This window comes from Dendrobates tinctorius, unplaced genomic scaffold, assembly GCF_039654945.1.
Source record: "Dendrobates tinctorius isolate UK_male_01 unplaced genomic scaffold, ASM3965494v1 ptg000165l, whole genome shotgun sequence".
Lineage (NCBI taxonomy): Eukaryota > Metazoa > Chordata > Amphibia > Anura > Dendrobatidae > Dendrobates > Dendrobates tinctorius.
The window spans coordinates 6,956,115-6,968,182 of record NW_027361832.1 but is presented as its reverse complement, the minus strand read 5'-3'; the positions used below and the strand labels follow the sequence as shown (position 1 = coordinate 6,968,182).

At 54.4% G+C, this 12,068-nt stretch overlaps 1 protein-coding gene across 2 annotated transcripts in view; it reads right to left on the bottom strand.

Moving 5' to 3' along the window:
* Positions 1–7,284, bottom strand: part of RNF19A (ring finger protein 19A, RBR E3 ubiquitin protein ligase) — an 86,919-nt gene extending 79,635 nt beyond the window's left edge. For both annotated transcript variants that reach the window (XM_073550448.1, XM_073550446.1), the window contains exon 1: positions 7,047–7,284. The gene's annotated coding sequence lies outside the window, so the exon portion shown is untranslated. The remainder of the gene's footprint in view (positions 1–7,046) is intronic.
* Positions 7,285–12,068: the final 4,784 nt, after the last annotated feature.

The window sequence follows — 12,068 nt, the reverse complement described above, 5'->3', positions numbered from 1 at the left end:
TTCCAGAGGTGTGTCACTTAGTGGGCTGTGTGTTTCCATAAAATCATTTTATTAGCAGGAGATTATCACTACAGGACTAGGTGCTTGCTGCTTCCTTGTCCAACCACGCCCCCACCACAGAAAGCCGCCAATCAGTGGTGTGAACAGGGTTATACAAAAAAAGAATTCAGAGCACTGCTCATCTGCAGTAGAGAAAAGACAGATTTTAATTCAAGTTTTGCATCCAGCAAATTAAAATGATACATCGCTGGAATCAAGATTCTCTGCCCCAACATCATGCTGCACTCACATTTCATTGCTAAAAAAGCAATTTGAAGCTACTTAGTTAGGTCTCAAAGTCTGAGGGGGGCCTAGCCGGGCTGTGGCCCTAAGTTGCTGATGGGGTGCATAGTGAGTCTGCAAATTGTAAGAGCACTGCTTGCAAGACTTTTTGTTCTTCAGGGTTGATATACACATTTAAAATAGTTAAACTTACCTATGAATATCGTAACTGCTCATTTTCAGTAACAGCGCCACTCTTAATCAGGGGCTGCATCTAGTAATACAGTTCGGCTCAGGTTGCAATACTGGACAGTACATGGACAGGAGTGCAGAATGTGGATGCTACCTAGGCAGGAGATATCTCCCGTGTTGGTCACACACTACAGTAGCCTGCATTCTGCACTGTATCTGTAGTCTATACCGCCGCTCTGGGATATTATCCGAATTACTCCCAGTTACCCACAAGCAGCAGATAAAGCACAATAGTCAGACGGTGCTTCCATCATCCTGCCCGTTCTCGGCTTACATTCTCATGATCTAACCCGCAGAAAACAAACATTCATTTCTATTGGGACGCTGTATAATTAATTCTAAAGGTGGCTGGAGCTTTGAAGGAAGCCCGGCTGCGATGGCAGATTACACACTGCAGAGACCACCAGTGTGACGGGACAATTACACATTTCTACATTTTCCCTGCAGACAGTCACAGATTCTCACAGTCTGCGCAGACAATACGCTCAATCTGTGCTACCCCAGGAGCGCAGGCAGGTTCCTTCCTGAGCCGCATACAATGATGTGAATACTTGGAGCATTATGTGACTGCTGCAGACGACGTAACTTCGCACACAATACGGCGTTACCACAACCTGGAGGGAACCTCCATTAGAATAATAATACATCGGCAGCGTCACAATGTACAGCAGGACGGCGTGAAGTGACAAGGAGCCATTCCAGGACACAGGATGTAGAACAGGAATTATACGGTCTCTAGGATTCAGATGGGGAGCCCCGATTTAGGGTGTGCTGCTCTTGCATTTTTATTTTTTTCCAACTTTATTTTTTGCAAAAAAAAAAGCTCAAAAGAATGAACATATGCAGTCCTATGTAAAAATGACATTTATGTATTGAACTTCTTTTAAAGGATTTCAGAAAGAGTATCGTCCACCATTCTTCAGGGGTTCACCGCTGTAAGGAGGCGCTCACCGTGATTGCATCTTGAGGGTGTTCGGAGCCCAGAAGCGCGTGGAAAATGCAAAAAAAAAAAAAAATGGAGAGACTCCAGCCCCAAGACTTGTGATTATTCACATAAGAAATTCGGAGGACATACACAATCAGCGATACAAATTCACATGACACGCATCAACGCGTTTCAGGTGTCTGATCACTCTTAATCAAGATCAAGGGTATACAGACACCTGAAACGCGTTGATGCGTGTCATGTGAATTTGTATCGCTGACTGTGTATGTCCTCCGAATTTCTTATGTGAATAATCACAAGTCGTGAGGCTGGAGTCTCTACATTTTTGCATTTTTCATGCCTCGACAAGGCGCTTCCGGGGGCCGAACTGTTATGAATGGGTCACCGAGGAGGAAAAAATAAACAAGCTAAGTCTCAGAAAACCAGAGAAGTTGGTAACTATGCAGATTGCAGATCCCTGAACTTAACCGCACAACTAGCAGCAGTTGTGGAGCGTTCCTACGATGGTCCTAGACGCCTCGTCACAACCGGAGAGCTACATAAGCCTAAAGCAGGAAAAGAGGAAAACTAACTGCCCCAGAGCAGACCCCAAAGGAAAGACAGCCCCCAACATGTATTGACGGTGAATCAAGATGAAATTACAAACAAAGGCAGGAAAATAGGCTGAGCAAACGATGGGGCCCGGCTAACTAAAAAGGACAGAAAAGGAAAGATACTGTCTGCAATCTGCCAAAAAAATCCTACAAAAATATTGTCCAACACTTCTGATAACAAAATTAACCCTGAAGTCACTAGACTTCTAAACCTAAATAAAAATAACTGGTTTAAAAAAAAAAAAAAAAAAAAAGACTTCTACGCCTATATCAGCACTCAAATATTCTGAGAGAGCAAAAAGAGGCCAATCCAATAAGGGACAAAAAGCAGCTTGGCAAATACTGATACATAGGAGTGGAAATTCAGCATAGCCCCAGCAGGGGCAGGCTGACCACACAAGAAACTGAACAGACCAACAAGCGCAAGTGTGAACAATAGCAAAACACAAACTTAACTTGAGAAGACTGGAAGAGAGCTGAAGTCCAGGACCTGAGAAGCAGACTGAATCACCAGCACTAGGATAGGGCGTCGGCTGTCTTATATCCAGTCTGATACTCCAGAGATTCGATCGTTATCTTCCTCATCAGGTGGCAGATCACTACCACTTAAACCAACCTCACTACCTCCAGTCACCACCAGAGGGAGGACGGGAGGGGAACTCAACTGGTGGAGCCGAAAATGAGTTCATAACACCGAACACCCTCAAGATGCAATCACAGTGAGCTGGATTTTATTTTGTGTTTCTTACAATGAGACCTATAACCACCAAGGTCCAGCGCTTCCTCTAGTCTTTGCTGACAGGCTGAAGTGGAGACTACCAGGACCTACACTGACATTGTGTGAAAATACAGCAATAATGGAGTGTTCATGCAGTCAGGCCCCCAGCTGTCCTTCTGTCATGGGTAACACCTCTGATTTTTAAAACACTTGTGTCTGTACAGCACAATGACAAAACCTCACAATGCCACATGGAAAAACCACACCAAGACCAAAAAAGAAACATCATTGCCCTCCTGTGTCTCATTGTTTTTTTTTAAATGGTGACATCCAGTATGGCTGACATTACATCTCCCATGGGGTTGTCGCCCGGTCCAGTAATTACGGCTAGTTAGAAGAAGGGGTAACAGGCACTACCCAGGATCTACGATATGTAAACCTCATTACAATCCACATGTGAAACAAGCGCTAGTGCAAAGAGCAGAGGATTGAAGCAACTGACAAAACACGCTGGGAGTTGTAGTGTCCTCATAGGTCGCATGCATTAATGTTGGACGATCTGCAGGACGTGATGGAAGATGTGGATTTACAACAGCTGCAGACCACAGGTTGCAGAAGTAATGTACACAATGATACCAGATAAAGTTCCCCCACAATACAGCAGGAAGCGACGGCTCAGTGACACAGCTGCAGCCATGTATCTTCTCCCCAGCAGCTGTGACAGCGCAGGTATGCAGTGCACTAAAGCGGCGCGTTTCAGTCTTGCAAAGTGCCATCTGTGGCAATTGCATGTGTCCGGCCGGCACACAGGAAAGTACAACTAACGGGGTACAAATATACACCATGCTGTACAGGTTTATTAGGATCTGTGTCTTTAGGTGGACGTTGGTTGTGTACGGGGGTAGGGAGGTTCCTAACTTTCCTCTAACAGAAAAATGGGGTAAAGAAGATTTGGAGGCATGTTAGATTTTAACAAGCCCTTTTTTTTCGATAAGCTGTGCCTGGCAGTGGTGTATCACCCTCTCCCCATTTAGAGCACAAGCCTCCATGGCCAAGTGAAGCGCTTCTATGTATGGGGGAGAGGAAGCTCAGAAAGATCGCAGCCACCCAACAACCACCTGAAGTGTGCGGCCATCTTTAGGCGACTGAGCATCGCTCCCACTCTGAGCAGTCAGTAACAGGAATCTCATCAGCACACAATTAACACAAGGAAATTATCTAAAATCATCCATCATTGCACTGCTGGCGCTCCCATGTCCAGCCCTGTTCCCAGAAGTGATAAAAAAACAAAAAACAATCGCCTAAACACTGCAGACAATCACTGGCCTCTGATCATGGGTCGTACATGGAAATATCACCAGTAACTGGCTGCAGCAGTCAGACGATTGCCATACACGACTGGTACCAAGAGCGGCATCTGGGGGATTAAAATAATTAATGCTTATTGCTTTATTTCAGATAATTTTCTACTTTTGGGCAAATATTAAAAAAATCCCTTTAAATAGGAACATTTGCCAGTCAGTAGGCAGAGATGGCACATCTCGCCCGCACTGTCAAGCAACCAGTGGGTTCACATCTCATGCATCCCGGGGACATAGTCGCACACCCTCCAGAGCAGCCGGTGGGTTCACATCTAATTAGTCCCTGGCACAGCAGCTCCCCTCCTGCCCCGTCCGGGGGGGGGCACAGCAGCTCCCCTCCTGCCCCGTCCAGGAGGGGGGGGGGGGCACAGCACCTCCCCTCCTGCCCCGTCCAGGAGGGGGGGGGGCACAGCACCTCCCCTCCTGCCCCATCCGGGGGGGGGGGCACAGCACCTCCCCTCCTGCCCCATCGGGGGGGGGGGGGGAACAGCAGCTCCCCTCCTGCCCCATCCGGGGGGGGGGGGGGGAACAGCAGCTGCCCCATCCGGGGGGGGGGGGGGGGAAACAGCAGCTCCCCTCCTGCCCCATCCAGGGGGGGGGGGGGAAACAGCAGCTCCCCTCCTGCCCCATCCAGGGGGGGGGGGGGGAAACAGCAGCTCCCCTCCTGCCCCATCCGGGGGGGGGGGGGGGGGAAACAGCAGCTCCCCTCCTGCCCCATCCGGGGGGGGGGGGGGGGGGGAACAGCAGCTCCCCTCCTGCCCCATCCGGGGGGGGGGAAACAGCAGCTCCCCTCCTGCCCCATCCGGGGGGGGGGAAACAGCAGCTCCCCTCCTGCCCCATCCGGGGGGGGGGAAACAGCAGCTCCCCTCCTGCCCCATCCGGGGGGGGGGAAACAGCAGCTCCCCTCCTGCCCCATCCGGGGGGGGGGGGAACAGCAGCTCCCCTCCTGCCCCATCCAGGGGGGGGGGGGGAACAGCAGCTCCCCTCCTGCCCCATCCAGGGGGGGGGGGGGGGGAACAGCAGCTCCCCTCCTGCCCCATCCAGGGGGGGGGGGGGAACAGCAGCTCCCCTCCTGCCCCATCCAGGGGGGGGGGGGAACAGCAGCTCCCCTCCTGCCCCATCCAGGGGGGGGGGGGGGGGGGAACAGCAGCTCCCCTCCTGCCCCATCCAGGGGGGGGGGGGGGGGAACAGCAGCTCCCCTCCTGCCCCATCCAGGGGGGGGGGGGGAACAGCAGCTCCCCTCCTGCCCCATCCAGGGGGGGGGGGGGAACAGCAGCTCCCCTCCTGCCCCATCCAGGGGGGGGGGGGGGAACAGCAGCTCCCCTCCTGCCCCATCCAGGGGGGGGGGGAACAGCAGCTCCCCTCCAGCCCCATCCAGGGGGGGGGGGGAACAGCAGCACCCCTCCTGCCCCATCCAGGGGGGGGGGGGGGGGAACAGCAGCACCCCTCCTGCCCCATCCAGGGGGGGGGGAACAGCAGCTCCCCTCCTGCCCCATCCAGGGGGGGGGGGAACAGCAGCTCCCCTCCTGCCCCATCCAGGGGGGGGGGGAACAGCAGCTCCCCTCCTGCCCCATCCAGGGGGGGGGGGAACAGCAGCTCCCCTCCTGCCCCATCCAGGGGGGGGGGGGAACAGCAGCTCCCCTCCAGCCCCATCCAGGGGGGGGTACAGCAGCTCCCCTCCAGCCCCATCCAGGGGGGGGTACAGCAGCTCCCCTCCTGCCCCATCCAGGGGGGGGGGGGCACAGCAGCTCCCCTCCTGCTCCATCCAGGGGGGGGGCACAGCAGCTCCCCTCCTGCCCCATCCAGGGGGGGGGCACAGCAGCTCCCCTCCTGCCCCATCCAGGGGGGGGGCACAGCAGCTCCCCTCCTGCCCCATCCAGGGGGGGGTACAGCAGCTCCCCTCCTGCCCCATCCAGGGGGGGGGGGGCACAGCAGCTCCCCTCCTGCCCCATCCAGGGGGGGGGGGAACAGCAGCTCCCCTCCTGCCCCATCCAGGGGGGGGGGGAACAGCAGCTCCCCTCCTGCCCCATCCAGGGGGGGGGGGAACAGCAGCTCCCCTCCAGCCCCATCCAGGGGGGGGTACAGCAGCTCCCCTCCAGCCCCATCCAGGGGGGGGTACAGCAGCTCCCCTCCTGCCCCATCCAGGGGGGGGGGGGCACAGCAGCTCCCCTCCTGCTCCATCCAGGGGGGGGGCACAGCAGCTCCCCTCCTGCCCCATCCAGGGGGGGGGCACAGCAGCTCCCCTCCTGCCCCATCCAGGGGGGGGGCACAGCAGCTCCCCTCCTGCCCCATCCAGGGGGGGGGCACAGCAGCTCCCCTCCTGCCCCATCCAGGGGGGGGGCACAGCAGCTCCCCTCCTGCCCCATCCAGGGGGGCACAGCAGCTCCCCTCCTGCCCCATCCAGGGGGGCACAGCAGCTCCCCTCCTGCCCCATCCAGGGGGGCACAGCAGCTCCCCTCCTGCCCCATCCAGGGGGGCACAGCAGCTCCCCTCCTGCCCCATCCAGGGGGGCACAGCAGCTCCCCTCCTGCCCCATCCAGGGGGGCACAGCAGCTCCCCTCCTGCCCCATCCAGGGGGGCACAGCAGCTCCCCTCCTGCCCCATCCAGGGGGGCACAGCAGCTCCCCTCCTGCCCCATCCAGGGGGGCACAGCAGCTCCCCTCCTGCCCCATCCAGGGGGGCACAGCAGCTCCCCTCCTGCCCCATCCAGGGGGCACAGCAGCTCCCTCCTGCCCCATCCAGGGGGGCACAGCAGCTCCACTCCTGCCCCATCCAGGGGGCACAGCAGCTCCACTCCTGCCCCATTCAGGGGGGCACAGCAGCTCCCTCCTGACCATGATCTCACCCCTGGCAGCAGACTCTGAACCCTCCAGCAGCCGCCACCCTCCACTTCTGTGTCTCCAGTAAGTTCTTACCTCAGAAACGTCGTCCCCGTACAGAGCAGGACAGCCCGAGCCGTTGTAAATAATCACCCGACTTTCGCCCGGTACGCTGCGGCCGCCGTCTGTGCCATTAGTGAGGCGGAAGTGAGGGAAACCGTGAGAAGGAGGAGGAAGGGGAGCAGGGAGGGACGGGGGCGCGCTCCCGACAGCCGCACACCAAAGACGCGATGACGTAATGCGCGGGCACGGCGCCACCACCCCTCCTCAACTGCTGCGGAAGGACAGCGCACGAGCGCGCGTGACGCGAGTGACGTCACTACTGTAGCCTGTGGGCGTCGTGCGGATGGGACAGTTGCGGGCGCGTCGTGCGTGCAGTTTCCTCTCACTGAAGAACAATGCATGAACGGGCCAATCGAAACTCGTTTTGATAAGGGAAAAATACCTTGTCTGGTTGCCTAGAGCTTTTATTTATTTTTATTTTTTCAGAAAGTAGTCTGGGGCAAAACTGAAAGCTGCATTGTGATTGGTTGCTATGGGAAACAGTTTTTTTTTCTTGAAAAATGTTTTTAATATATATTTAGAAGCTGAATATATTTACATTACTATGTGCCGCAGAGACCCTGATAGTGTGTCGGGATCAAATCAATAGGGAGCAGAAGTGCGGTACTGGGCCGTGGCCATTATTCCATCCGAGCTGTGCTGTGCAGCATCGGCCGACACCGGGGACAGCTGGTCTGACACCGGGAACAACTGATCTGACTCCGGGGACAGCTGGTCTGACACCGGGAACAACTGATCTGACACCGGGAACAACTGATCTGACACCAGGAACAACAGATCGGACACCAGGAACACCTGATCTAACACCACGAACAACAGATCGGACACCGGGAACAGATGATCTGACACCAGGAACAACTGATCTGACACCGGGGACAGCTGGTCTGACTCCGGGAACAACTGATCTGACACCGGGAACACCTGATCTAACACCAGGAACAACACATCGGACATCGGGAACAGATGATCTGACACCAGCAACAACTGATCTGACACCGGGAACAGCTGATCTGACACCGGGAACAGCTGATCTGACACCAGGAACAACTGATCTGACACCAGGAACAACTGATCTGACACCAGGAACAACTGATCTGACTCCGGGGACAGCTGATCTGACACCAGGAACACCTGATCTAACACCAGGAGCAACAGATCGGACACCGGGAACAGCTGATCTGACACTGGGAACAACTGACCTGACACTGGGAACAGCTGATCTGACACCAGGAACAACAGATAAGACACCGGGAACAGCTGATCTGACACCGGGAACAGCTGATCTGACACCGGGAACAGCTGATCTGACACCAGGAACACCTGATCTGACACCAGGAGCAACAGATCGGACACTGGGAACAGATGATCTGACATTGGGAACAGCTGATCTGACACCGGGAAAAACTGATCTGACATTGGGAACAGTTGATCTGACACCGGGAACAGCTGATCTAACACCGGGAACAACTGATCTGACACCGGGAACAACTGATCTGACACCGGGAACAACTGATCTGACACCGGGAACAGCTGATCTGACACCAGGAACAGCTGATCTGACACCGGGAACAGCTGATCTGACACCAGGAACACCTGATCTGACACCAGGAACACCTGATCTAACACCAGGAGCAACAGATCGGACACTGGGAACAGATGATCTGACATTGGGAACAGCTGATCTGACATCGGGAACAGCTGATCTAACACCGGGAACAGCTGATCTAACACCGGGAACAACTGATCTAACACCGGGAACAACTGATCTGACACCGGGAACAGCTGATCTGACACCGGGAACAGCTGATCTGACACCAGGAACAACTGATCTGACACCAGGAACAACTGATCTGACACCGGGGACAGCTGGCCTGACACCAGGAACACCTGATCTAACACCAGGAGCAACAGATCGGACACCGGGAACAGCTGATCTGACACTGGGAACAACTGATCTGACACTGGGAACAGCTGATCTGACACCAGGAACAACAGATCAGACACCGGGAACAGCTGATCTGACACCGGGAACAGCTGATCTGACACCAGGAACACCTGATCTGACACCAGGAACACCTGATCTAACACCAGGAGCAACAGATCGGACACTGGGAACAGATGATCTGACATTGGGAACAGCTGATCTGACACCGGGAAAAACTGATCTGACATCGGGAACAGCTGATCTGACACCGGGAACAGCTGATCTAACACCGGGAACAACTGATCTAACACCGGGAACAACTGATCTGACACCGGGAACAACTGATCTGACACCGGGAACAACTGATCTGACACCGGGAACAGCTGATCTGACACCGGGAACAGCTGATCTGACACCGGGAACAGCTGATCTGACACCAGGAACACCTGATCTGACACCAGGAACACCTGATCTAACACCAGGAGCAACAGATCGGACACTGGGAACAGATGATCTGACATTGGGAACAGCTGATCTGACATCGGGAACAGCTGATCTGACACCGGGAACAGCTGATCTAACACCGGGAACAACTGATCTAACACCGGGAACAACTGATCTGACACCGGGAACAGCTGATCTGACACCGGGAACAGCTGATCTGACACCAGGAACAACTGATCTGACACCAGGAACAACTGATCTGACACCGGGGACAGCTGGCCTGACACCAGGAACACCTGATCTAACACCAGGAGCAACAGATCGGACACCGGGAACAGCTGATCTGACACTGGGAACAACTGATCTGACACTGGGAACAGCTGATCTGACACCAGGAACAACAGATCAGACACCGGGAACAGCTGATCTGACACCGGGAACAGCTGATCTGACACCAGGAACACCTGATCTGACACCAGGAACACCTGATCTAACACCAGGAGCAACAGATCGGACACTGGGAACAGATGATCTGACATTGGGAACAGCTGATCTGACACCGGGAAAAACTGATCTGACATCGGGAACAGCTGATCTGACACCGGGAACAGCTGATCTAACACCGGGAACAACTGATCTGACACCGGGAACAGCTGATCTAACACCGGGAACAACTGATCTAACACCGGGAACAACTGATCTGACACCATGAACAGATGATCTGACACCGGGATCAACTGATCTGACATCGGGATCAACTGATCTGACACCGGGAACAGATGATCTGACATCGGGAACAGCTGATCTAACACCGGGAACAACTGATCTAACACCGGGAACAACTGATCTGACACCGGGAACAACTGATCTGACACCGGGAACAACTGATCTGACACCGGGAACAGCTGATCTGACACCAGGAACAGCTGATCTGACACCGGGAACAGCTGATCTGACACCAGGAACACCTGATCTGACACCAGGAACACCTGATCTAACACCAGGAGCAACAGATCGGACACTGGGAACAGATGATCTGACATTGGGAACAGCTGATCTGACATCGGGAACAGCTGATCTGACACCGGGAACAGCTGATCTAACACCGGGAACAACTGATCTAACACCGGGAACAACTGATCTGACACCGGGAACAGCTGATCTGACACCGGGAACAGCTGATCTGACACCAGGAACAACTGATCTGACACCAGGAACAACTGATCTGACACCGGGGACAGCTGGCCTGACACCAGGAACACCTGATCTAACACCAGGAGCAACAGATCGGACACCGGGAACAGCTGATCTGACACTGGGAACAACTGATCTGACACTGGGAACAGCTGATCTGACACCAGGAACAACAGATCAGACACCGGGAACAGCTGATCTGACACCGGGAACAGCTGATCTGACACCAGGAACACCTGATCTGACACCAGGAACACCTGATCTAACACCAGGAGCAACAGATCGGACACTGGGAACAGATGATCTGACATTGGGAACAGCTGATCTGACACCGGGAAAAACTGATCTGACATCGGGAACAGCTGATCTGACACCGGGAACAGCTGATCTAACACCGGGAACAACTGATCTGACACCGGGAACAGCTGATCTAACACCGGGAACAACTGATCTAACACCGGGAACAACTGATCTGACACCATGAACAGATGATCTGACACCGGGATCAACTGATCTGACATCGGGATCAACTGATCTGACACCGGGAACAGATGATCTGACATCGGGAACAGATGATCTGACAACGGGAACAGCTGATCTAACACCGGGAACAACTGATCGGACAGCGGGAACAGCTGATCTGACACCGGGAACAGCTGATCTAACATCGGGAACAGCTGATCGGACAGCGGGAACAACTGATCGGACACTGGGAACAGCTGATCAGACAGCAGGAACACCTGATCTGACACCCGGAACAGCTTATCGGACACCAGGAACAGCTGATCGGACAGTAGGAACACCTGATCTGACACCCTGAACAGCGGATCTGACATCGGGAACAGCTGACCTGACAGCAGGAACAGATGATCTGACATCGGGAACAACTGATCTGACACCCAGAACAGCTGATCTGACACCGGGAACAGCTGTGACACCGGGAACAACTGATCTGACACTGGGAACAGCTGATCGGACACCGGGAACAGCTGATCGGACACCGGGAACAGCTGATCTGACACCGGGAACAACAGATCAGACACTGGGAACAGCTGATCGGACAGTAGGAACACCTGATCTGACACCGGGAACAGCTGATCGGACACCGGGAATAGCTGATCAGCGGAGGTGCCGGATGTTGTACACCCACCGATCAGGCATTCATGACCGATATCAATCATAGTATAAGTAATCAGAAAAACTCAGATTCACGTCCCCAAAGGGGACTACACAATACAGTCAGAACTACGAATAGATATATTTTTTTTAAATGTACAAAATTAAAAAAACATACAAGTTCATTTCCTCCCCATCCAAAATCTAGAAATAAAAACAAAAATACACTTGTGTTTGTTAGGCTACTTTCACACATCAGGTTTTCGGCGTCAGGCTCGATCCAGCGTCGTGCCGGAATGCCGGATCCGGCAAATGTT